Source organism: Halictus rubicundus, chromosome 2 (assembly GCF_050948215.1).
Source record: "Halictus rubicundus isolate RS-2024b chromosome 2, iyHalRubi1_principal, whole genome shotgun sequence".
NCBI classification, from domain to species: Eukaryota; Metazoa; Arthropoda; class Insecta; order Hymenoptera; family Halictidae; genus Halictus; species Halictus rubicundus.
Window position 1 is genome coordinate 28,198,635 of NC_135150.1, and position 25,868 is coordinate 28,224,502.

Genomic DNA, 25,868 nt, shown 5'->3' on the forward strand with positions numbered 1-25,868 from the left:
TCCTGAGCACAAGTGAGCCGAGACGCTAGACGAACTATATGATAATTCTTTAAATTGATTTTGTGTCCTTGACCAACAGTCGCTATTTATTCACCGCATTTGCAACAAAGTACGCATTGCACACGTTGCGACATTGTTGCATAACCTATTCAATTAGCTGTGCCCTTTTGTGGGGTGGAAAAACCGATTCCTAGCGATGTCGCTTATTTACCTTTCTCAGAAAATCTAATACGACGTCATTCTAAAATTGCATAACTGGGCTATCGATCTGCAAAACACCCTGAGGCTCGACGCTAAATATGCTGAAAATTGAAAGTGAATACGTTCTCTGATAATAACGAGATTTATTTAATGTTTGCACGGCACACACGTTTAAAATTCATTGAAAAACGTGGCTTCTCCAAGCACGAAAATCGTGTGGAAAAATTCAGCAAATTATATTAGGGGGACCCACAAGTAATCAATTCTTTTGAAATCTAAAACAAACTGGTACGGACGCCGCCATTTTATTACAGGTTTGTAAAAAGAAATTATACTTTTTAGAATATTTTGAACACAGGCGGTTGCTTTACCGAAAACTGTAAAGGAATACGTGTTTAACGATCGGTACAGAACTGAAGGCAAAACAAATTCCTTTGCAAATAATTGATTACTTATGGGTCCCTGTAATGCGTGCCGCAAAGAGATACTCGAAAACGAAAGGTGAGTTTATTTCTTCTGAAGAGCGAAACGACGACGGGGCTCTGGCGGATCTAATATTTCATCATTCAATTACATCGATCCGCTTGTTTCCCGTCGCTGCTTACCCGTGTAGAGGGCTGAAAAAAAAGGGAGCGAAACACCGTTCCCGGGGACTTCAGTTTCCATTAGTGTTATCTGATTCCGTGGAATAACCTGGTCTCGCCGGCTCTAGGTATAATTGACGAAGGGAACGTGCTCATCAGCGTATTTTTCCGTTCCGCGTCGCGCTTGTCGCACGTGCATCAACGAAATGCTTTCGAAATTCTCGCTCTTACATGACCCGCATGTTTTCGCGTCACGTGTCACACGCTGCTTGCACCGGTTTCGAAATTCCACGAGCCGTGTAATCAATTTTTCCTCGTGTATCGAGAGGAACAGCCCCGGAAATCGATACCGCCCTGTTTCACCTGTCTACCCTTTCGTCCGACATGTTTCCCGACGCTGGAAACCTTAAGAAATCGTCGCGTCGGCGACACAACCGAATACATTTTTCCCGGAGCCATTATCGCCGCCACCTTTTTTCGAGAATGCAATTTCTAATGCGTGAACCGTGCCTTTCAATTTTATAGGGGTCACGGAACACGCGTGGGCGCAACTTTCTTCCCCATGCGATACCGGTTTTTGTATTCGTCTATGGGCAACATAATCGGGAAATGGCCACCATTTTCCCGTTACTTTTCATGGAAGTTTGTCATAATGGAGGCGGACCCGGTTTTTACGGCTTTGGCGAAGGTGTTTTATCAGGAGAATGTAACTTTGGAGATGAGAGTGTAAAAAGAATTACGAAAGTCCCGCGGAAGTTTGTTCATTGCTGCGGTTTTATTGCTCGAAAGACTGGAAAGAAGATTTTCTCGAGTACCGGGCGACATGCATGTGACATAACTTTTCCTCCGTGGAATTATTTGCGAAGGTACTGTGCTCGGAGCCCGCTTTTTAATTTACTTGCTGGGAAATTGTCTGTTGGGATTGTTACCGCTGGCAGGTGAACGCAGTTAATAATAATAGATCACAGTTTACAGTGACGTCTACAAACATTTTGTCGTTATACGTATATTGTTCGAAGTTTTAGCACACGGCATAATATTCAGACAATTCTCCATTTCCTTCTGCTGAATTGTTTCAGTATTTCACGAAGCTGGTACAATTACATTTGACAAAATATTTTAACAAGGGAAGTAAGTGACGAAACAAGCGCCGTTAACACATTTAAACAAGTCGAACTAAATTGCCAACAACTTGTTAACGAATGCGAACAATATTCAATCCTCGAGCTTGAAAAACTCAATAGCTCAATTAATATATTTAATATTCAAATGTTACCGAGTACATGGAAGTTAATTTTGCAGTATCGAAAGCGTAGCGAGATAATAAAATTTAATTCATATAGTTACATGAATATACATTAAATGATGCACACAACTAAATTATTAGCACAAATGTATTCCATCTGATAATCAATAATAATAATAAATAAATTACTGATTTTATGCATTCATGATGAAAACGATTAGGTGAAATACAAATCTGTGACAGCAGTAGAAGGATTTCAAATTAGTCTAGCTTCTAAACAAAAGAAAAAATAACTGAGTTTGTTTACGTTTCTAATTTGGACCAGAAGGGGGTGAAAAATTAAGGGGTGAGTGATCAACTGTTATTGTGTCCATTTTCTGGGACACTCTGTATATGAAATAATCAGTATCAATAAGATATAATAGAAATATTTTTAGATCGCATGCTATTTCGTGGAAGTTAGTATCAAGCCGAACAGAGTCAGTTTCTTAGTACATTGTATCTGTAAATCTGTACACTTTACCAGCCAGTTTTTCCGGGTTCCACAATGTTTTCCGAATTACACTGTAACGAACAATAAACCTTTATCTCCGTCTTCAACCCTGGCGGGTCTCATTTGTCTCCACGAACTCGGCGAGGAGAAAGAAAATTTTATTCTGCTTGCTTTGGAAGCTAATTTTCTGTATCAACCCTTCCGACTATAGTTCTTCCTTTTTCTTTAAAAAATCTATATTACGCACCTAAGTATACATTGAATTAATATTTAACCTTGTGTATATTGAATTTGCAAGTTGTATGTTAATGTTGAATTTAATGTCCCAACTATCCTGTAAATTTTCATGTAATAATTTTCTAATAAAATTCTTTCGAACGATTTTTGTACGAGACTTTCGCCGACATTTTGCTGATTCAAACGAGACCAAACACGACATCGTTCGAAGCATATTTGCCTGTTTAATCCACGATTTAGTAGAACCTCGATTATCCGAACTAACCGCAACAGCACGAATGTTTGCGTAACAGAACGGTTGCCTTGTTTAACGGAACCAATGTTGAGTTAGTGGTTCGTACAATAAACAATGTTGCATACATTGCTTTGAGATTCCGTAGGTTCGGATAATCGAGGTTCCGCTGAATCGTGAATTAAGCAAGCAAACATGACGCAAATTATATCGTGTTTGGAGTCATTTTAATCAGAAAAATGTCAGGATTATGGTAACGGGGATATCAATTTAAATATCGTTTTATTAGAGTAAAGTATACAGTTGGTTCTCACGTTTTGCAAGTATCTATTTCTAAAAAACTCGACGGAAAGGGAGTCACACAAGTGAAAAAGAGCTTAGCGAAACTGCAACTGCAATGACTAGACAAAGCGTGCAGCCTTCGTTGCGACGCTCCGGGAACGTGTGAGCCGAGGCGTCGTGCGACGACATTTTTTAAAAGAAAGTGATAAGATAGTGCTCGAAGGAACGCAACCGTAGTTCTCTCGGATCGCGCAATATATAACTCCTTCGTGTTTGCGTTGGACTTTTTCGCGAAACGAACGTTTCCTGTGCGCAGGGGAAATTCCGACGGGTCCCGAAGGTGTTTCAATCGGCTCACGGAGGCTTGCATGGTAATCGACCGAGCTTAAATTGCCGGCAATCGTTAAACGGGCTCTTGGCTGCCGATAAGATTGCACGTGAATCATTATCTCGGTGATGCAGCACTTCTCGCTGGTCTACGATTGCCTCGGAAGTGAAATTTATAGCGGAAGAGAGAGAGAGAGAGGAGCCGTTTCTTTTCTCTTTCTTCCTCGCTCGACTCGAGGCAAATTAATCGCAGCTTTTCCAGCATTGTGGAATTAATCGCGAACCTTGACCCTCGACAGCGTAACTTTGTCGTGCGAGAAGTGGTGGCATTCATGCTTTTTCCTTTTCGGTGCGAGCCGTGTGTCTCGTAAAGCACGGCTCGTTTTTGTCGCTCGCGAGGGAAACGAATGGGATCGCGGTATAGGCCGTGCTGCAAAATGGCTGACGTAATTTCCTCCGGCGTTTTTCTGCAGGTGCTGTTTCGCGAGATCAACGAACGGTGTGACGTCTATCCGTCGACGCTATCTTTCGCTCACGGTCACGCGTGCCACTGTCTTCTTCCGCGGCTAATCCTCGGCGAAATTACTAACCTGGGATTTCTCTATATATGTCGCCAAGGACTGCGCGATAAACGTCGCGGAATTATCCCCACTTCCGCGCGGCATACCTCGGACGCCGAGGAGCGTAAACATAAAAGAGGTATGTCTCCTGGACGATATAAGACCCTGTCAAAAACCCGTCTTGTTGACATACAGTGTGTCCCACGGACTCTATCCTCCATATTGCTGGTCAGCACAAAGTCCAGATTTAACACCCCTACATTTTTTCTTGTGGGGAACATTGAAAAATATTGTGTATCGAGATGCACCAACAACTTCGGAAGATATGAAGCAGCGAATTATCGCGGCGTGTGCTACAATAGATGCACCAACAATAAGACGCGTAAGAGACGCAACAGTTCAAAGACTGCAACGTTGCATCGCTGCAGATGGCCGACATTTTGAACATCCTTCATGAAAACACAGTCAAATATCTCAGCAACGGTAAGTTTTAGGACAAACGCACTTTAGTACTTTTATACTCGGAACACGCCAATCTATCGAAATCGAGCATAAAAAATTGTACATTCCATTTAAAAAAACAAAGGTGATACCTTCTCTACGCCTCCACTTGCAAGAATGTCATTTATGTAGTTTCTTAACACTAGAACTACCGAACCAGTCAAAATGACTGGTGGATGATTTCTTCTTTCACGATTACTGAAACTATGAAAACGTTTTCACGAGAAATTGTTTAATATATCTCTTCTTTGGAGTTTACCACAAAAATCGTATGAAACCTGAGCAAATTCAATCTTGCTGTTATCATAAAGGGATAAGTCTAAGTGACGTTTAGGGCTCGGTAGTTCCAGTGTTAAACCCTACAGCTTCTGTAAGTACCATTTTCTCGTATTGTTCGGAATAACCAAGTGTACAGAGCTCATGAGACACACTGTACATCGTGAATTCACTGTATTCGTTTTGTCTACGACCCCACGGAACCGTATTCCCTTATAATCGCGTCGTTCGTCGTTCACGATACCCTGACATTTTCTGTTCCTCCACAATTGCGTTATTTCGTTCCTGAAGATGAGAATAAAATCGGTCCCGACTTTCGACGAGCTCTAACTCGCAAAGCAGTCCTATGGGAAAAGCAATGTGCGAAGGTGTCGAGCGAAATACGTGTGCACCTTTCGGAAAGGAGAAAACAGGATCGGAGAACGTGATGCTCGCAGCGTGGCGTGGGCGGCGAAGTGAAGGAGGAGGAAAGGGTTGACAAGCGTGCAAGAGCGATTTTTGAGACGGACAATGGGTTTAGATTGAAGGAGGCTAGGGTGCGCGACGAGGGTGGAAGGTATCAGGAACAAGACGAGGACAATGGATGGCAGAAGGGCTACTCGGTTCGAGGAGAAACTAAAACGTTGGGGGAGGGGGGTGAATCGTCCGACGATTTGATAGCGGTGAGGGGAAAGAGGCGAAATTAGGGGAGAGGGACAAACAGATACAGGAAAGGGCAGCTGGGATTAGGGCCTCGAGGCTCAACAAATAATATAGGAGATTGCGACGGTTGACCTAACGAGATACCTGAAAAAATGGAGACGCGAAGGAAAGTGATAAGAACCGCTCGGTTCGAGGCAGAAAATCGGAAGAGTGTACGTCATAGAATAATAGAGGACATTTTCAACTTAAATGGTACAATTTTACTTGGACAAAATTGTGAGACGCCATTGCGGAAAATAGTGCCCCGCACGGTATAATGCTACCAACGGTTATATTTATTTGCACTACTTTAATTACTTGATAAGGCAGTCTTTTATACAACTTTTTTGTGTCAACTCTGGATCGAGTCTGTGCACGTAAAAGTGTTTATTTAAACTCGTTAGTATTCTTCTTGTTGATATGATAGTTGTCCTGAGACCATACTGGACAATGTAAAAATCTATAGTATCTTCGGTATTTTTTCTGTACGAGTTACTATAATACATTGAAACAGTGTTTCTTACGCAGTCATCGAGGAATTTTCGAGGAATGTGTACACGTGCAATTTAGAACAATGAAAAGATTAGGAGACTGTAAGAGTATTAACATATTATTTTCCGTACATTAAAATTGTTAGTGAAAAATACATATTTAGCTTCTGTCTCTTGCAAAAATGAGGGTGCAATTTAAAACACTGAAAAGATTAGGAGACTAAGAGTATTAACATATTATTTTCCGTACATTAAAATTGTTAGTGAAAAATACATATTTAGCTTCCGTCTCTTGCAAAAATGAGGGTGCAATTTAAAACACTGAAAAGATTAGGAGACTGTAAGAGTATTAACATATTATTTTCCGTACATCAAAATTGTTAGTGAAAAATACAAATTTATATTTAGCTCCTGTCTCTCGCAATTGATGCACAAAAGTTTTATTTTGCATGAGGGATACGGAGTCTAATCGTCACGTTGCCGACTTTCAAATTCTCTCCACGTCTCGAAGATTGTAGCCACGAACATTTACTTTAATTTATGAAGACATTGATAACAATTGAACGCGACCTTGTTTCCCAGAGAACTGGCGTTGTTTGACGTGAGAAACCCGGCAATTTTGTTCATTCGATCGCGAATAACAAGAAAAAGAGAAGACTTAGAAAGCAGGGGCGGCCAGTCACGATAACGACGAAAGAAATCGAAATTAGTAAACGAGCAATGACTAAGGCACTAACTGGAAGCAGGTATAATGTATTCGGAGTAATAGTAGGTTAAGGTTAAGGTCGAGGCGGACGGGAAAAATGTAAATGGGGGCCGCGGTTGAATGGGAAATTTTCAACGAGAACTGAACGAGAGAGAGTGTTAATGCGGTTGCAGGAAATGGTGATCCGGCAAGGCCGCGATAATGTGTAACTATTATTGAACACATTCCAATGCATCGGTTGGCCGACGATGATGTTTCCACAATGAACTCTCGCGATAACGATTTCAAGCTGTTCGGCGCCGGCCGCCGCAACGCGATAATGCGACGCGTTCAATCATCAGCGGTCGCGTAATTGCTTCTAATTTTACGCGTTTTTATCGACCGACTCCATTCAATTCTTCGGCCGTCCACGCGGCGAAACGAGGGTTGCTCCTCTCGCACGATTTATGCCAATGATAAATTCCGCGACATTGACGCGTCCCAGTCTTTCGCTCGAGATTAATCGTGTCGGTCTATCAAGAGAACCAGTTAGTCGATCGTAACGCGGCTAATCTATTCGATTATTACGGATAATAACTTGGCGGTTTGACAACGTTTCTCGCCTGTATCTGTCCGGTGACAGTAACGCAAACTGTGCACCAGGTTTAATCGACTCGCGCTCTATTTGTTACGTCCAATTTCGGATCACTGTAATGTGTCCCGATACCTGCGAAAATTTCGGCTTCGAAATGTCGCTTACGTCCTGCACGGACACCATTATTTGATCTCTTATCTCAGGAAGAGCGCAGCGAGCAGACGTGTCGGTGTATTAGAAAGACAATACCAGTCGAAACTTTTTTATTTGTAATCGTTCTTTGATGAAACTTTTATCAAGATATTCCCCATGTTTTTCCGGTTAAAATGATACCAAACACGGTACCATTTCGATTAGATTCAACGGTTTAATCCTCGATATTGTAGCACCTCGATTATCCGAACTAGTCAGGGAAACGTGGATTGAACGAGTAAATATGATCCGAACGCGATAGCCATGCTGTTTTAATAAAGAGTTTCATGAAGAAACAATTAAAAAGGTTGTTTATACAAAAAAGTAAATGACAAATGTTTAACAAATATCATGCGCAGACGTTTGTGCACATGTGCAGAGATATTCCTAGTGTCTGATACATTTGACGAATTCTCGGACCACGAATGATTAATTTTGAAAAATCACTTTTAACGAGGGTGGTCTAAATGTAAATTTCAATGAAAGTTGAATGAAAATCGAATGCAGCGAAACTAGTTTCCCAGCAGCCTCTACCGGGTGGTTTAATTTTTCTCGGTTGTTTCCCCGAAGCCAGTGGAGTATGACATTTGTGGGAGCGACGCAGTTTGCAGTATTCTCTTCATTCTGTTCTTACGACCCTATCTGTCCCTGCCGCCTGTTGATTCATTCTCATTAAAGCTCCGCGGTTCTTTGCGTGGCTCGAGTCGATTTTAGAGTGCCGCCGAATAAGGCAGAGAGGGAGAGAGAGAGAGAGAGAGAGAGAGAGAGAGAGAGGAGAGGGGGGAACAGTTTGCAAAATGTTTCATTAACACAGAGTGAAAATGTGGTCCTCGATGCGATTAACATTTTCAAACACGCTGCCAAAACTGTGTCCATCAAATTGTCAAATACAGTCCAACATTTATCCAAATCGTAGAAAGCTATAGTGAAGCCTCTGTAATCCCAACAAGCTTCAAATAGCCCAGTCTAAGAGGATCCGTGTGCAACAGTGATTATTGTACGAATCAATACAGATTGAAGCCAGAGTCGCCAGATTAGGGGAATTGACTCGAATCGAGAGGGGAAAGTTACCCTCTCTCTACCAGTCCCGGATTAGTCACGTGACGTTGTGACAGCTGCGAGACAGAGACGAAAAGCGTCACGTGATCGGGCCCTGACGCAAGAGTGGGGGAATAGCGTCGTAGTGGGGGAAGGTAGAGTGGGGAGACAAGTCTTGATCTGGCGACTCTGACTGAAGCTAGCATTAAGAGCTAAGGATAGTCACGTGACTTTTATAGGGTCAGGAGGTCGGTAACTGCTGTATAATTTCCGTTCACAGCCTTCAGCCACTGACAATAAAATTGAAATATCCTTTGACATGGTAACCATTAAAATTCTTACGAATCAATGTTGTTTCATATATTTTTGCATCTACTTCTTCGAGATCAACGTCCATTCCCTTATTGTACTTAATATAAGCGGCTAATAATTTAAACTGGCTGCTAGAAAATTACAGTTTCAATAGAAATTCTAATAGGGCGCTTCGAACTCTCAGTCAAAAGAGTCTCGAGACACTGGTCCCGCAATTTAAGGGTTAAACATGATGGCGCATGTCTTTAAATCCAAACTTGGACTTTCTATCACTAATTTAATCTGCTAAAATTAAAACCACCCCTTTATTAACCTTCCTCTTTCGAACGAGCCCTTTCCCGGCGAAAAATATTCTCATATAAGGACGAAAAGTTGAGGCACGTGAAACGATTTTTCGCCTATTTTTATCGGTAACGTAGTCACTCTACCTTATCGCGAATCTACGGAGTCTTGGCTGTAAAGTTACTGTTCCATTGCACTTCTAGTCATACTTCCTCAGTTTGGATAATCGAGGTCCTACCGTACCGTAGTAAATTGTTTGCACACTTTTACATCCCCCACACGTTACTGCGATTTTCCAGTATTTATTCCAGTTGTATTCGCACAAAACAGAGACTCCACTCCCGCGCAAAAACACGAAAACTCCGTGGGTCGATACGATGTTTTCTTACAGCGGGTATTTATTTAATGTCCGGCCGGTAAAAGTTAAGTAAACATCCGTTCTACCAATATTTTTGCGAGCCACAGTCTTCAATAAAATTTCCTCTCGGTGTTTTGTAACTCGGTCCGCGCAAAACTTCTATTCTATGCTTTCAATTTTTTTTTCGCATATGGAATCATCCACGCGTCGGTTATGCTATCCGGGCGCATGATGGTTTACAAATCGGTTCGCCGCAACCGTTTTTCGCCATTCACGAAGTTCAAATAGAAAAACCGCAGAAACGATTCAACGAAAAATAGATAGGTGGTTACTCTGTGAATCGAGGAAAACATTATAGCGGACTGCTCCTATTTTTGGCAAATGTCGTCATAGTGGAACGCGATTTGTACTGCGTTATTGCACAGGCAAAATGGCCGATTGGCAAAATGGTTCCTCTGTTAAATCTGTCTTCGTTTTCATTGATTTGAGAGTAAGATTGACAGAAACAAAAAGTTGGCAAAGTAGTAAAAAGCAAAAAGTTAGCTCAAATTATTTAAATCGACAAACTAATAACTGTGGAATATAAAATTAGATGTAGGTATCAATTTTTGATCGCGTAACTTCATTATTTCATTCTCTACCCCTCTGTCTTTCCAAAATAAATGACATTTAATTCCTAAACGAAATACATATCGAGAAAAAACAAAACAAAACAATAGGGGAAAATATGTACAAAATGATGTTTGCCAGAAAAAATCATTTCCGTTCATACATTCTCATTTGTCACTCGTTCGGCCACGTCTTTCCCGTAATAAGTGATTCTCGACCGGAAGACAAGCCCGGGAGAAGGTCAACAGAAATTCCTGTGACGTTTAAAAATGATTTCCGAGAAGCGCTCAACGACGACTTTCAATAAATCATGGTTCGGGGGTGCGACAATCGTTTCGCCGACACCGCGTAGACCTTGGGGAATTGCTACATAAAGCGAGTCCCGTTGGAACAGCGAAGCCCCGGAGCGGAGCAGCAACAGGCTGAAGGAAAACAGTGACGGCTACACGGGGGCGGGGGTGGGGGCGTAACGAGAGAGGAGTTCCTCGTTCTTGAAATGGAGCAGCAGCGGTCTGGGCCGTATTAATCTTCCGATTCATGATTTATTTATGAGCGTGTGCTCACAGGTTGTACGCGTACAACAGTATAGTTTTCACGGGTCCGGGGATCGATCGGGTTGAGATCCGCGGGAATCTCGGGGCTCGTTGACCCGCAACATTACCAAGCCCGAAGTTAATCCCCGTTCACGGCTAGGCGGGGACGCGATAATTTTGTTAAAGCGAGCTGTCAACGGCACCGTCGTCGACGCGCCGAACAATCGCCGATACTTCTGCACGTGGACGAGCGATCTCGAGAACCGTTTTCCTCCCGATGGAAAATCGATCGGCACCGTTGCCCGCCGCCTCTCTCTCTCTCTCCAAAGTTTCGACGGCTTCCCGATTCGGATCCGAAAGAAATTGGATTAACGCGAGCTCTTCCAACTTTCGCCCGCTTTTACCGATAACCGTCTCATTTAACCCTTGCGAACCATTCAATGGACACTCTTCAACTCGTACTACGCTACTCGCAGCTTTTTTCCAACCCGTCATCGCTATATTCGCAATTTCTATCGATTTTTTACTGTGTATTTTCCGGACCATACAAATATTTATTTAGAATATTCGATTTCGACAGGGTTGAAATAACGAATTACAGTGAATCCCCAAAATATTAGGGGTCCCCATAAGTAATCAATTATTTGCAAAGAACTTCTTTTGCCTTTAGTTCTGTACCAATCGTTGAAACACGTATTCTTTTACAGTTTTCGGTAAAGCAGCCGCCTGTGTTCAAAATATTCTAAAAAGTATAATTTCTTTTTGCAACCCTGTAATAAAATGGCGGCGTCCGAGGATCATATTCGTCGTTGCATACTTTTTCATTTTCGTGCGGGATTTAATGTAACAACAAAGAAAATTTGCGATGTTTATGGAGATGTATCGAAGGTCAATTATCTGAGACCAACGTGAATATTCGTCGATCAATTTGCACTTCGTTGCTATCCAGATTTCGTAGAGATCCATTTCTTAGCAGAATCGTTACCGGAGATGAAAAATGGATTCTTTATGATAACATAAAGCGTTCGAAGCAATGGCTTTCTGCAAATCAAACCGCAATATCAACCCCTAAACCTAGCTTATCGCTTAGAAAGGTGTTGCTGTGCATTTGGTGGGACTGTCGTGGCATAATTCACTTTGAGTTGTTGAAACCTGGAGAAACAGTCACTGCTCAGTTGTATTGTCAGCAATTACAACGGCTGTATTCGGAGCTATTGAAAAAGAGGGCATCTTTAGTCCACGGAAAAGGTGCAATACTGCAAATTGACAATGCCCGGCCCCATACAGCGAAACTCACTCGGGAAAAAATCAAAGAATTGCAATGGGAAGTTTGACCGCACCCCCCGTACTCACCGGATATTGCTTCCTCTGATCTTTTCAGATCTCCGGAGCATTATTTAAGAAATAAAACATTCTGTAGAAGATGCAAGGAGGCACCTTGAGTCATATTTTGCTTGACGAACCCTGGATTTCTATAAGATGGGGATTGAAAATTTGCAGGAAAGATGGCAAACTGTGCTTGATAATGATGGCGATTATATAATAAATTAAGAAATGAAAACCTGAATTTACAACAAAATTTGTTTTAGATTTCAAAATAAGAAAACTTCGAGTGAAGTTCGCTGAAAAGAGGATACCCGATTCGTACGAACCTGAGATTGGTTCGGTGATCTGTTCCGAGAGACATATCGTCTTCAGCTGGCATCCTGTCCACGGAAAACCCGAGTTTCCCGAAGTCTTTATCACCGAGCTTGAAGAATCCTCCCAGTTACAGGCAGAGACGCGAAGCAAGCTTGATACGGAAAATAAGAATCATGCTTCCGATCGCATTTCGACTTGCAGCAGTTTGTTGGCTGCTCGCCGGGGCTCTTGGAATTCGGTGTCGTGTTTGAATTACGCGCCGCTGTCGACGAGTCGTCTTTTTTTTTTTTATTCGGTTAAGTCGGAAGTAACTAGTCCCACCGCGGGTCGTATTAATTAAACTGCGAGTTTCGTGTACTTCACTTCGCGTCCGACTTCCTCAACAGCAAAATAACTATAATTAGGATTCGTCCAATTAGAATGTAAAAACTGAAAATATTACAGTCGCCTTTTGCTGAGGAAGCATCTACAGTTTTCTCTTGCTACAATAATTTACCGAATGTTCTTTTAGGACAAATTGTAAAATTTATTGGAATTATAAAAAACAAAAATGTTTGTTTTCGCCATTTATTTCGTCCTCTATTATTTAATATTTACTGCTCCATAAAGCTCTATTATTTTCCTAAATGAAATGAACCATTATATAAATCCCTTGATCTACAAATTATTGATGATTAATGTACATAGACACAATGCACGATCAAATTATAACTGGTTGCATAAATTGACGAAATTACATAAAGACAATTCCATAGATAAAAATTGAAGTACATACAATCTCTATTATTTGTTCTTCCATGAATTGATGTTTGCAAATTGCAAATGTCCATTTCGTAATATTAAGTAATCATTGATAATTCAATTGTCCACTGCATAATTGAAGAAGGAATCATAATTTTACCGGTCTAAAATAATGATTCTAGTCATTTCAATTCAACAAGTAAAAGGAACAGAAAGAATGTTCACAATTACAATCCCTCTTTTCCTTATTAACATTTTAATGGTTCGTTTCATACAAAACTTGTCCGGTTTCCTTTGTGGACCTCAACGAGGTACTAATTACGTTTGAAGCAGTGGACTGTTAATCACTTCGCAGCTGTTAGATCCAGTGTTTCATATTGGGCGAGTGAAAAACTTTGATGGGTTCCTAACAGAGTTAACTTCTACACTATCGTGTTAAGTTAATTAATATGTAATATTCTACCGAGAACCGGGAGGAACACTTTTATGCACTCGGAAAGTTCTTTTTCTTTCCACGTCGAAATTATGCGAAATACGTATATTCAGCGCGGCTGTTTTTATTTTTACGAGTGAAAAACTTCCGTGAAAATAATTTATTACAAAGTCTTATATTTCCTTCGTTTCATTTCACGTAGATGCACAATTTAATGTAATTAAACTGCAGATTTTCACAAATAAAATTACCGCAAGAAACCGAAAGAAAATTTCATTACTCCATTTTGGAATGGTTTTATCATACTTCAAGGAAGCCGAGAAAGACTTATTATATTTTTTTGAACATTCATGAACTCAAGAATGCTATAAACAATCCACAAGTGTGATAAGAACAGTAATTAATTATACCTGTGCAGAAAGTGTATAAAAGATATTGTGATTATGGTCGTGTCCAGTTATCGGTCCAAAAAATGCAACATTTTTATTAAAGTTTCTTCACTTTACTAGCAATTTTATTGTACTCCAAAGGAGATAAAAGATTGAATCGTTCTTCGATTGCAAAAGTTCCAGCGGATCAAAAATGTTATAAACGTAAGTGCAAAGTCCTCGAGTGTAATAAGGCCATCGGATAACTAATTATAACGGTCCAGAAACTACATAAAAGATAATTGCGATTGTACCCAATTAGAAGTCGTACAGATACAAAGTAATCTAATTGATCCGAGAGGGAGATAAACAGACGTTAAAAGAATATCGCGTATACGCGACAGCGATCGATACAGTATTAAGAGAAACAAAACCAGATGTGTCGTTCGGGAGAGGGTCCGATCAAACAATATTCGATTTATATGCCCGAAGATACGATGGGGATTTGGCCAACTTTTCAAACAGTAGCGAATAACTTCTTCGTTACGGCGGAATTCAGATCCCCATAAGTCCCGTGTACCCCACGAGGAATCATAATCTCTAGTGACAAGGAACGAAGAAATATGCTCCAACGAAAACCTAATGCTTGGGAAAATCCTTTAACGCGTTCCCTTCAACTTTCGGCCCAGGACGGACAACGCATAATAAAAGTATCGATTGTTGCTCCACACAAAACACATTTCCACGTTTATTTTTGTAACAATTCTTTCAAACTTCAGAAAGTTAATAGAATTAACTGTTGCCATAAATCTCGGACAGCGGACAGCAAAATCAACATTGTTTCGCGTACAGAGTGATTTGGTAGCCTCAATTTAAATGAAAAACAATTTTCGAATATTGATTTCCTTCAGAAAAATTTTTGGGATATTATTTTTGGTTTACTAGCAATTATTTTTGGCATTGTTGGCCACGAAAGAAGTCCAACTATGGTAGTTGTGAAAGAAATCACGAGCCATGGGGTTGGTAGCCTCGATTTAAGTGAAAAACAATTTTCGAATATTGATTTCCTTCAGAAAAATTTTTGGGATATTATTTTTGGTTTACTAGCAATTATTTTTGGCATTGTTGGCCACGAAAGAAGTCCAACTGTGGTAGTTGTGAAAGAAATCACGAGCCAGGGTAGCCTGAATTTAAATGAAAAACAGTTTTCAATTACAGTGATTTCTCCTCTATATATGTCGCCAAGGCCTAGATGATAAACGTCGCAGAATTATCCCCACTACTACGGAGTATACCCCGCTCGGTGAGCTCCTGTTCGATACACGACGCTGGCAAGACCCGTCTTGTTGACATACATCGAGAATTCACTATAATCACAAGAGACAGGGAATCTATGAAAATTTATTTCTAGTCCAAGACATTTCAATAAATGAAAACCACAGTAATAGAGTTCATAAATGCTTCTAAATAGTTTTCTTTATCAATGCAGAAAATTTGTTATATAATTAACCCTGAGCACTCAAGTGGTGACTCTGAAGCACCACTAGAAATTGTTGCGGCAATATTTCAAGGAAATTACAAAAAATATTACAAAATATTTGTTACATTACAAAATTTGTATTCAATAGATTACTAAACATTTAAATATTATATGTGGAAATCGAATCGGTTTCGTATGAATAAAATGAAAATATTCTAAGACGGAAGAAAAATTTAGTTTTAGACTGAAAATAGCGCCGAGTGCAAAGGGTTAACAGTTTATTAAAAAAGATTAACGATTACGTTGGATTCGAATCGTGACGAATATGGTGTAGATAGAAATATTTCCAAAAATATTTATGATGAAAGCTCTGAGAAGGGGCGTTTTCAGCGAAAGTCAGTCGAAGCAAAAATAAATTGTGACTTTATTTGGATAAACAACCAGACCGAAAGTCCAAAAGAGTGAAACAATACGTTTGATTGCACCCCGTTCAGAAATAACAAATAGTTTCGCGTCCTTTTATCGTGTTTCCAGGCGGACGACCACTTTTGCCGGTCAGTTCTCTCCCGTCGATGTATCAAACGACATTTGAATGCGACGGGAAAAATCAAAATCGCGGGCATAAAAAAAGAAAGAAGAAAGGAAATCGACGACTTCAATCGACGACGGGAACGATCCAATATTCTTCGGGGTATCGTGGCTGCACGTGAACCCATAAGGGGTTACGTATGGGCTCGGTCCACGGGTCCCATTGGGCCTCGATCCAATCGCCGAGTGGAGAAGGCGAAAGATCTATTTACGATAAACGTGACTCGCGAGATCGGTCTCCTGTTTGCTTTACTGAATCATCGTTGTGTTCGATCGCGCTCGCTATCACCCCGATGTCACATCTTCATGCAATACCGTCGCGAGAAAAGACGATAACTCCCGGAACGTAACGATGCTTTTAATCCGTCAACAAACACTGCTCTAAAACTTGATTCAACGCCCGTGGATTCGACACCATTATTATTAGATTGCGGATCTTTTAATAAACCTTGCTTTTTCGGAGATACTCGCTCCCGAGCAGAACGCTGGCCGCTGCACAGCATTTTATCTTGTCCCGCGAGAATTCCGAACGGTTCGAACACTTTATTATTAAGTTCGTGACCTTTCGAAGCGCAGATTCATTTATAAAGTCGCCATTTTTGGGGCTCGGTTTATTGCTTTCACCTCTGTTACAGCACAATTAAGATTTTCGACGAATTAAAAACCGTCTTGCCGTCGCACGCTCCACGATAATACACTTCAATTTGTTTAAGTCTGCAGATCTTTGTGCAAAATAAAAATCTTCCAAAAGTGAATTGCAGAAATTAAGCAAAAATGAAATTTTTCTTCGAATAATTTCAGTGAGGCGAAATGTGACAACGTTCTTAGATTCTTCTAATGTCCTCAAAAGTTCTGAAATTCATCAATTCAATTTCACACATTAATTTTATTTTGTTGCACATTATATTAATTCTAGCTTCAAATATCGTGAAACTTTCTCCAGCCAATTTCTAAAAAAAATACGAATTTCTACGTACATATTACTGTACTATTCTGTTTTTCTCAAAATTGATTTCTCAAAAATGGGAAATTTATTGTTCAAGTATTTTTCGGGCCAATTCTGTAATAAAAAAGCTAGTAAAGGTATTTCAGAAACAGAGTGGTCGTAAGAAATAAAATAGAATGTAAAATTATATTTGCTATATCCTTTCATAAAAAATCATGTGAAAATGAGAAATGATGTAGAAGTGTTTTCACCGTTAAAAAATGATTTCAATGAAATTGTATTTTAGATCTGGCTGTACGTCATTTTTTATTCAGTTTTAATACCGTGCCACCCTGCAAGACGAGTATTCTCTCGCGACAAATTGTTTTTATATTAAGTATAAAATTCTAAAAGTGCTGTCTACGTTTGTTGACAGCTAACAGCATGCTCAACACTTCGCCCGACGTTCCAGACTCGCATAAAACATTCATACGGTTTGAACCCTCACGCGAATAAAACCGGAATAGTTTAAGCCAACATTTTACACACAGACATTTCTTTTACAGCTCCACCGATTCTCCCCCTGTGCCTTAAACGAATTCGTTTCATTTAACATTTTACTATATTTCATTTCAGCTTCGGGCCAAAAAGAGCAGAGTCCCATTTGTTGCTAACGTGACGTTCGAACTTGCAGAATCAAGTCGATTGACGAGCTTTATTATCGCTAAATTAATATACAGGCTTTGTAAAAAATTTCATACTTGGTATTATGTAGTCGATTTTAAATATTGATTATCACGGTGAAATTACTGTGCCAATTTATTTTCCCGTACCTTATTAACCCTTTGCACTCGAAGCAATTTCAACTCCAAAACGAAACATTTCTTATGACCTAGAATATTTCAAATAAAAAATAAAACGGTGCAATTTACTTGTACAATACTGAAGTGTTTAGTAATTTATTGATTACAAACAAATTTAATAATGTAAAAAATATTCGAAATAACGATACAGCAAGTGGCGACTTACAGTCGCCATTCGAGTGCTAAGGGTTACAATTCTACACTATGTCTGCCCCGAAGTCGCATAATTTTAGTTCACATAGTTTCTGCAAGTTGATTCCTTAGACACACTAAATCTTCATTATTTTGGTAGCGTGCTTAGGTTATGCCAAAACTAGTAAACCGGCGACCTCGAAACAGAGAATACACAGTTTATTATACTCAACCTTCGTACGACCTTGGAGTGAAGATTCGTTCATTTTTAGTTTCTAAATACCGTAGAGTAGAACAAAATTATCAAATTAGAAATATATAGGAAAATTAAGATAAAAATAAGAAATTAAAATAAATATATAAAAAATATAATAATAAATAAAAATGTAAATGTCCCGACTCAATTTCATCGAGTAGAGGTTAATTAATTTTCCCCCGCAAACGTTTCAATGGGTTCGAATTAATATGACCCGCAGTTCAGCGACTACCAAGCCCACGGTTTATTTATAATCCAAAACACCGGGCGAAATGTTCAGCAAACATTGCTATGAATTTTTTAGATAATCGGGATACTTTTTGAAGTTTGTAGGGCGGAATGAACTCGAAGCGTGGCGGCGGCTTGTTAAAAGGTAGTCCAATATTTACGAACGGAGTTGTACCTCTGAACTTTTGGCAAAACGCTCCTGTTTCTCCGGAGACTATGAAGAAAACCGCCGTGTCGTCGATTATTTATTCAAAAAGGGGAAAAAAGAGCTAATCGGCGTGCACGGCGAGCGTAGAGAGTCCAATCTTATAATTGGCAATCCTGGGATCGCGATATACGGCGGGCGGGGATGGGAGAGGGGGGAACAGTTGTCGCCGCCATTCTCGAAATTAGAATCCGTTGTAAAAGCGAGTTAATATGACGAGCCTAAGCTGGCCGGGGTTTATTATTCACGGGTGCACCAAGATTTCTTTCTCTCGAGCACGCGACGCGATATCACGCGAAGGGACTCGTTGCGCGCGGCTGATCGTTAACCTCTCCCGGCGTTTAATTAGCAGGTATAAGCCTGCTGAAGTAACATACTAAAACGGGAAATCGAATGATTCGAGGAGGCACACACACACACACATGTGTAGCTTCCTCTGACTAAACGAAAAATCGTGGGAGTGAGTCACTTCTTGAACGGGGACCGAGAGCAGCGGCAAATTACCGAAAGTGATTAGCGATCCTCCGAGAGAACGCTTTCCCTCGTTCGTCACACCTTCCCTCGTTATTTATTTAACGGAAACCCTCGACAGAAGCGATGAATGAAGCCCACTGGGCTTTGTGTATCGTATAAATCCCTTTTTTTTCTACAGTCGTAAAGAATCACAAATGTCTACGGTCACAATGGCGGAATCAATTATACACGTTCCACTTTTTTTTCGCACGTTCCGCGTGAATTATTGTTGCTCGCTCAAAGGGCAAAGTTTTCCCGGCTGAACGAACCGTACACATTTGCATATCCATAGTATTTGGTATCAGTCGCTGTATTGCGAATAAATTTTGTTTTTCCGCTAAATGGACCGACAAATTCTTTCTATTATTTTTGTAGGAGAGGACAATTTATGGCTCTTGCTGATTAGTTTTTAAAATGGGGATATTATACGTTCACATGACCTTTGTGTAGTTGATGAGCATTTGTAGCACTTTTTACAGTGGGATAGGTTAGCTCCTCCCACATTTTGACATAGTTCTCCGCTCATGCTTTTACGGATTATTCAGTTTTTCACTTTGGAAACGAAAAACCCGATTTTCAAGCAACTCCTGCGCCATGCGGGCGTTATCTCTTGGAAGTTTGTATAAATTACACGTAAATTCATGTGTACAAAATTATTTTTCGACAATAAAAAGGAGAAAACCCACTGTTGCCAAATAAATAAATTTCTAAAAGTAAAAGTGAAGTAGTAATTCCGTACTTGAAAAAAAAAGAAATTCCTTAGTTTCATCGAATAAATAAATTCGTAAAAGTAGAAACGAAATAGAAATTTCTTACACTCGTCAAATACATAAATTCGTAAAATTAGAAACGAAATAGAAACTTCTTACATTCTTCAAATAAATAAATTCGGAAAAGTAGAAACGAAATAGAAATTTCTTACATTCTTCAAATAAATAAATTCGGGAAAGTAGAAACGAAATAGAAATTTCTTACATTCTTCAAATAAATAAATTCGTAAAATTAGAAACGAAATAGAAATTTCTTACATTCTTCAAATAAATAAATCGGTAAAAGTAGAAACGAAATTTTTTACTTTCGACAAACAAATTTTCTAAAATGAAACAGTAATTCCTTTCTTTCGTCGAATAAAAGAATTCGTAAAAGTAAAAACGAAATCTCTTGCTTTCGTGGAATAAATAAATCTCAAAAAAGCGAATTTGAAAAATTTGAAAAATTTGAAAAAGCTGAATAAATTTTTCAAAAGTGAAACTGAAATGGAAGCTCGGTAATTCAGCAGAAGCCTGTACCAGACGCATTAAAACTTGCTATGTCATTAAATTTTATACTGTTGCGTCTACTTTTCAGTGGCACTCGAAATCGCTCGAAGTTGAACGGTTTTATTAGATTAGATAAGTTTAAACATCTCGTGCGCTTGCGAACGAAACGTGACAGCATTGACGCAATTAATATGTAAGTAATGGCAACGCGAAGTAATAATTTCGTAAGATTCAATTCTCGTCTTCAGGGACGTCTTTTACTACCGTAAATCTCTGCGGAATCAGAGAGCTTGAGGGGGGCTGCTTTAGGAAGTTCGTTTACAAGATTAATTTTATAATTAAAGATAGAAATACAGATTAATGTGAAACTCCAAGATTCCGAATCCTTTGAGCGTATTGTCTATGGTTGATTCAGGTGAGCTATCGATCGTGGGCTTCGTGCATTCGGGAAAACGTTATTACAATCATCGTTAATCCTATTCGGACTAACATTGTTTTGTGCACGTCATAACAATACATATTGCACTGAATAATGTTTAATAATCTCGCTCCACATAAACTTGAAGATTAATTTTAGAAGACTTCAATCTTTTTTTAATTTTTCGGTTTCACTGTTTTTCAAATACTGCAGTGTCAGCTATAGTGCGTTTAAAATTTTCTTATAGTATTCCATTTAATGATGTATAATCATTTTTAAAAATACATATTCTCCGAATATGTTAATCAATTTTTCTAACCTTCGCGTTTTCAGTCGTTTTTGAAATACTGCAGTGTCAGCTATAGTGCGTTTAGGTCAAAGAAGACTACCCAATAATTTTCTTATGGTATTCCATTTAATGATGTATGATAATTTTTTAAAATAGATATTCTCGGAATATGTTAATCAATTTTTTTAACCTTTGCGTTTTCAGTCGCTTTTGAAATACTGCAGTGGCAGCTATAGTGCGTTTAGGTTAGGAAACAGTCAATAATTTTCTTAGTTTATGGTAACGGATTCTATAATCGTCTTCTGCAATAATCTCGAGTTAGACACGGAGTTAGGGGGTCGTAAAATCGGGCTTGCGTGCGCAGCGACCGAACATCGTAAACGCACGGAGTTCACAGTACGCTAATTATTGTACATGCACTCAAATGCCACTCGGCTCGTAAATGACAAACCCGCGGGCGGCACGAATCATTCGTAAATCCGTAATCATTTGTACATCTCGCCTACTTGAACCACCTTGGCCGGCCAAGGAAACTCCGAGGTAAATCAACCGCCCGGGCCCGTTCGCCTAATCTCGTCGCTGCTATCCGCAACAGATGGTGAAATGTCTGTGCTCTCCCCCTCGCGTTGTTCCAAAAACTGTACAACTATAGGGATACTAAATGGAAACACCACGATTAAACAGATCTCCCAATCAAATCTAAACACTTCGTTTAATTAATACTACATTTCTTCCAACTTTACAACTATCTTTCTACCTTTTTATAACTATCTTTTATAAATCAATTTACAACTATCCAAGAAAACGGAAATGTCTGACAACTGTTTGTCCATGAGAATATTCAATTAATTTTTTATGAGAAATTGTTATAAATTAGTTATAAATTACGCATTTTTGTGCAAAATAAAAATGTTATTAATTGCAAGATACATTCATTTCTTCACTGAACAACTTTATACAGTTGGAAAGGATGTATTTTTAAACTCTTTAAACGTTTTTATTATTTTGCATTTGATCTTCTCATTCTCGTCACGAATTGCAGACTAATAATAAATAATGCTAAATATGTTAGGAAAACGTAATTAAAAATTTCAATTACGATTGCGAAGTGAAGTTGTCAGTTAAAATTATAATTGTGAACGGTGCACGACACTGTTTAGAAAATATGGAGAATAAAGATCGAAAGAAATGGACAGTTGAAAAATTAAACAAAATCCTATAAGGTTAACGACCCATTTCGGCTCATTTTCATGCTCCTCTCCAGTGTTCACTTTTGTTTATTGTTCTTCCATTTTTCAGGTTTAGTCAAACTTCAAACGTACAGCTCTATAACGAGCTTGCAACGCTGTTTTTTTTTTTATTGTAAACAAAATAGCCAGTAAAACAAATTCATCGTCTCTGCGATTGACCCACTTATTCCTCTTGCGATGCGTTTCGGTTAGACGAACGAAAAACATTGCTCTGTTTAATTAGTAACTGAACCCTCTATGTTGATCAACGCCGCACTCTTTCCGAGGTACGAAAAATATCCTATTCGAATTCGAAAATGTTTATTCTAAGCGATTAATATCTTTCCGATATTTTAATAACGAATATACCGAAAAAATGTTATAACAACCAAGCGCGTTACCAAATACAACGATCGATCAGTGAATTAAAAGATGGAGTACTTGAACTTCCAAAACGCTCATTCTACAAACTATACTTTTGACTGTTCGGGTTAGTAATCGTACAAAATTTGATTCCTTGCAAGTTGACTGTTTGAAGGTTTGTGCGAAAAGTTAAACTAGATTTCAACACTAGGAATTTGCAAGATAAAAAGGACGATTGTTTTACCGATGGACACTGCACAGTCGACCTACAGAAAGCCTCTCAGCTATGAAATCACCATTTCGCAGGGCAAATAGAACAAAACGAACTTCGCTGTACAAAGTTTAACAACATTAGCACGCTTCGATCGATCAAACCGCTGCCAGGAAAAATAAATTTGCCCGCACGTGCGGAATCGTCGAAAACGCGAGTTCCCGTAAAAAAATCAGTTGCTGAACACAGCCCGTCGAACGATGCAAATAAAATGACTCGCAACATAAAAATATAGACTGATACAACCCGAAAGCGATTAGCCTAACACCGTTCATAACGGGGACGTTGAAAAACGACAATAACCTACCTTTTGAACAGGGAGGTTGTCGGAGGTTGACAGCGTTGACGTCGAACGGTTTCCGTCACAGACAAAATTCTTCGATCGGCAGGATAATTGAAACAAGGGACGCGCAGCGGGTCCTGATGAATCTTGGAACGAACTGTTCCCCTCGTCGAGTGTCGGCCGTAACAATGCAACTTCCGGTTCTCGTTCGTAGGTGCGATATATATATATACGGCCCAGGTCGCGGGTGTAGGATCAAAGGATTCGTCGATCACGATTTCTAGTTTGCCCGATGACAACCGAAGCGGTTTCGTCCTGGGATAACAGGTGGTACGCCGGGAGTTCCTCACCGTGCAGAGTACTAACGACGTGTGACGTCGACGGCTCGGTGCGAGAGGGCTTTTATAGCCGGCCGTGCCGACTCGCCTCGACGCCGCTCGACGCGGCTTACCGCCGAGGAGCACGCACAGCTCCACCAGCCGATTTCCCTCTTTAACCCTCGGCTCCTGAGCTCCCGTATCTTACAGCTTGTCAACCGAGTGATTATTTACCCGTATTGATTGCCAACCAATTTTATTCCGCGGATTTTTCGACAGGAAATCGACTAGCACTCCGAAGCCTTCCAGATCTTGTCAAATCAATCACAATTTACAGATTTATTTTCTTAATCTTCGACTCCTGGACTAGGCTATCCACAAGCTTTTTAACCGAATGATAATTTAGCAATATTGATTGTCGATGAATTTTGCCCTACGGATTTTTCGAGAGAAAATCGACGGGCACGCCAAAACCTTCTAGATCTTGTCAAATTAATTACAATTTAGCGATTTCATTTCTTAAACTTAGACTCATGAACTTGACTATCCATAGGGTTGTCAACCGAGTGATAATTTAAACGTACTGATTACTCACGAATTTTATTCCACGGATGTTTCGAGAGAAAATTGACCAGCACTCCGAAGCCTTTCACATTTTGTCAAATTAATTCAAATCTAGCGATTTACTTTCTTAAACCTCGACTCATGAACTAGGCTATCCATGGGGTTGTCAACCGAGTGATAATTTACCCGTATTGTTTAACAATGAATTTTATTCCACGGATGTTTTCGACAGAAAATCGACCAGCACGCCAAAATCTCCCACATCTAGTGAAATCGAATTAAAACTTAGCGATTTATTTTCTTAAACCTCGAATCATGAACTTGACTATCCACAGCGATGTCAATCGAGTGATAATTTAAACGTACTGATTACTAACGAATTTTATTCCGCGGATTTTTCGAGAGAAAACTGACGGGCACGCCAAAACCTCCCACAGCTAGTCAAATTGAATTAAAACTTAGCGATTTCTTTTCTTAAACCACGACTCATGAACTTGACTATCCACAGCGATGTCAATCGAGTGATAATTTAAACGTACTGATTACTAACTAATTTTATTCCACGGATTTTTCGAGAGAAAATTGACGGGCACGCCAAAACCTCCTACATCTAGTCAAATTGAATTAAAATTTAGCGATTTCTTTTCTTAAACCTCGACTCATGAACAAGGCTATCCACGAGCTTGTTAACTAAACGATAATTTACCCGTATCGATTGTCAACGAATTTTATTCCACGGATTTTTCGAGTGCAAATCGAGTAAAGTCAATTGGCAAGCTTTATTATCGCTATATTAATATACAGGCTTTGTCAAAAATCTCATACTTGGTATTATGTAGTGAATCTTAAATATTGACTATCAAAGTGTGATTACTTTGCCAATTTATTTTACCGTACCTTATTAAAATTCTACACTATGTCTCCTCCGAAGTCGCATAATTTTAATTCAGATAGTTTCTGCAAGTTGATTCGTTAGACACGCTAAATCTTCATTATTTTGGTAGTGTTTTGGTTCGGTAGTGTGCTTAATCTTCGACTCATGAACTATGCTATCCACGGGGTTGTCAACCAAACGATAATTTACCCTTATTGATTGCCAACGAATTTTATTTCACGGACTATTTGAGAGGAAACTCTGAGCCCGTAGGGAAGCGTCCCATGGCTTCTAAACCTTGCTAAACGAATGATAATGACTCCTGCTTTCTATCTCCACTTTGTGAGCGAGGCTATTTTCGAGCTTGCTAAATGGCGGATAATCTTATCGCAGTGATTGTAAACAAATTGTATTTTATTGGGGTTCCGAAAGAAAATTCTGAAGCCATTGTAAAACATCCCAGGTCCTCTGGAACTTGCTGAGCGGAACGATAACGGTTTGATTTCCGTCTTTAACCCTCGACTCCTGAACTGGCATATCTTCCAGCTTGCCGACTGAATGGCAATTTAGTCGTAATGATAGTAAACGAATATTCTTTTAAGGATTTTTTTAAGAGAAAATTGGTGAGTCGTTTTGAAGCTTCCTAGATCCTCTGACACCATTTGTTACAGTTTAGCGATTTCTTTTTTTACTGAAACTCTGAACTTGTTCTTTGAATAGCAATTTCGCTGTATTGATTGCAAACGAGATTTATTTCGTCCTACCTTTATAAAAAAATGATCAATATTGAGTGTAAGGATTGTGAGGATTTTTCGATGAATTCGTTCTTTAATTTTTTCACTAATTTCGAACCCACAGTAAAACGTCTCCGAAGCTTGCCAAACAGACTATAACGTAGCGACTTCCATCTTTA

General features: G+C 39.5%; 1 protein-coding gene across 2 annotated transcripts in view; it reads right to left on the reverse strand.

Moving 5' to 3' along the window:
- The window catches only part of Dh44 (corticotropin-releasing diuretic hormone 44), a 55,439-nt gene extending 31,926 nt beyond the window's left edge, over window positions 1-23,513 (reverse strand). The window contains exon 1 of one of the 2 annotated variants that reach the window (XM_076803430.1): window positions 23,225-23,513. The gene's annotated coding sequence lies outside the window, so the exon portion shown is untranslated. The remainder of the gene's footprint in view (window positions 1-23,224) is intronic. The other variant, XM_076803422.1, reaches the window with a different exon arrangement.
- Window positions 23,514-25,868: the final 2,355 nt, after the last annotated feature.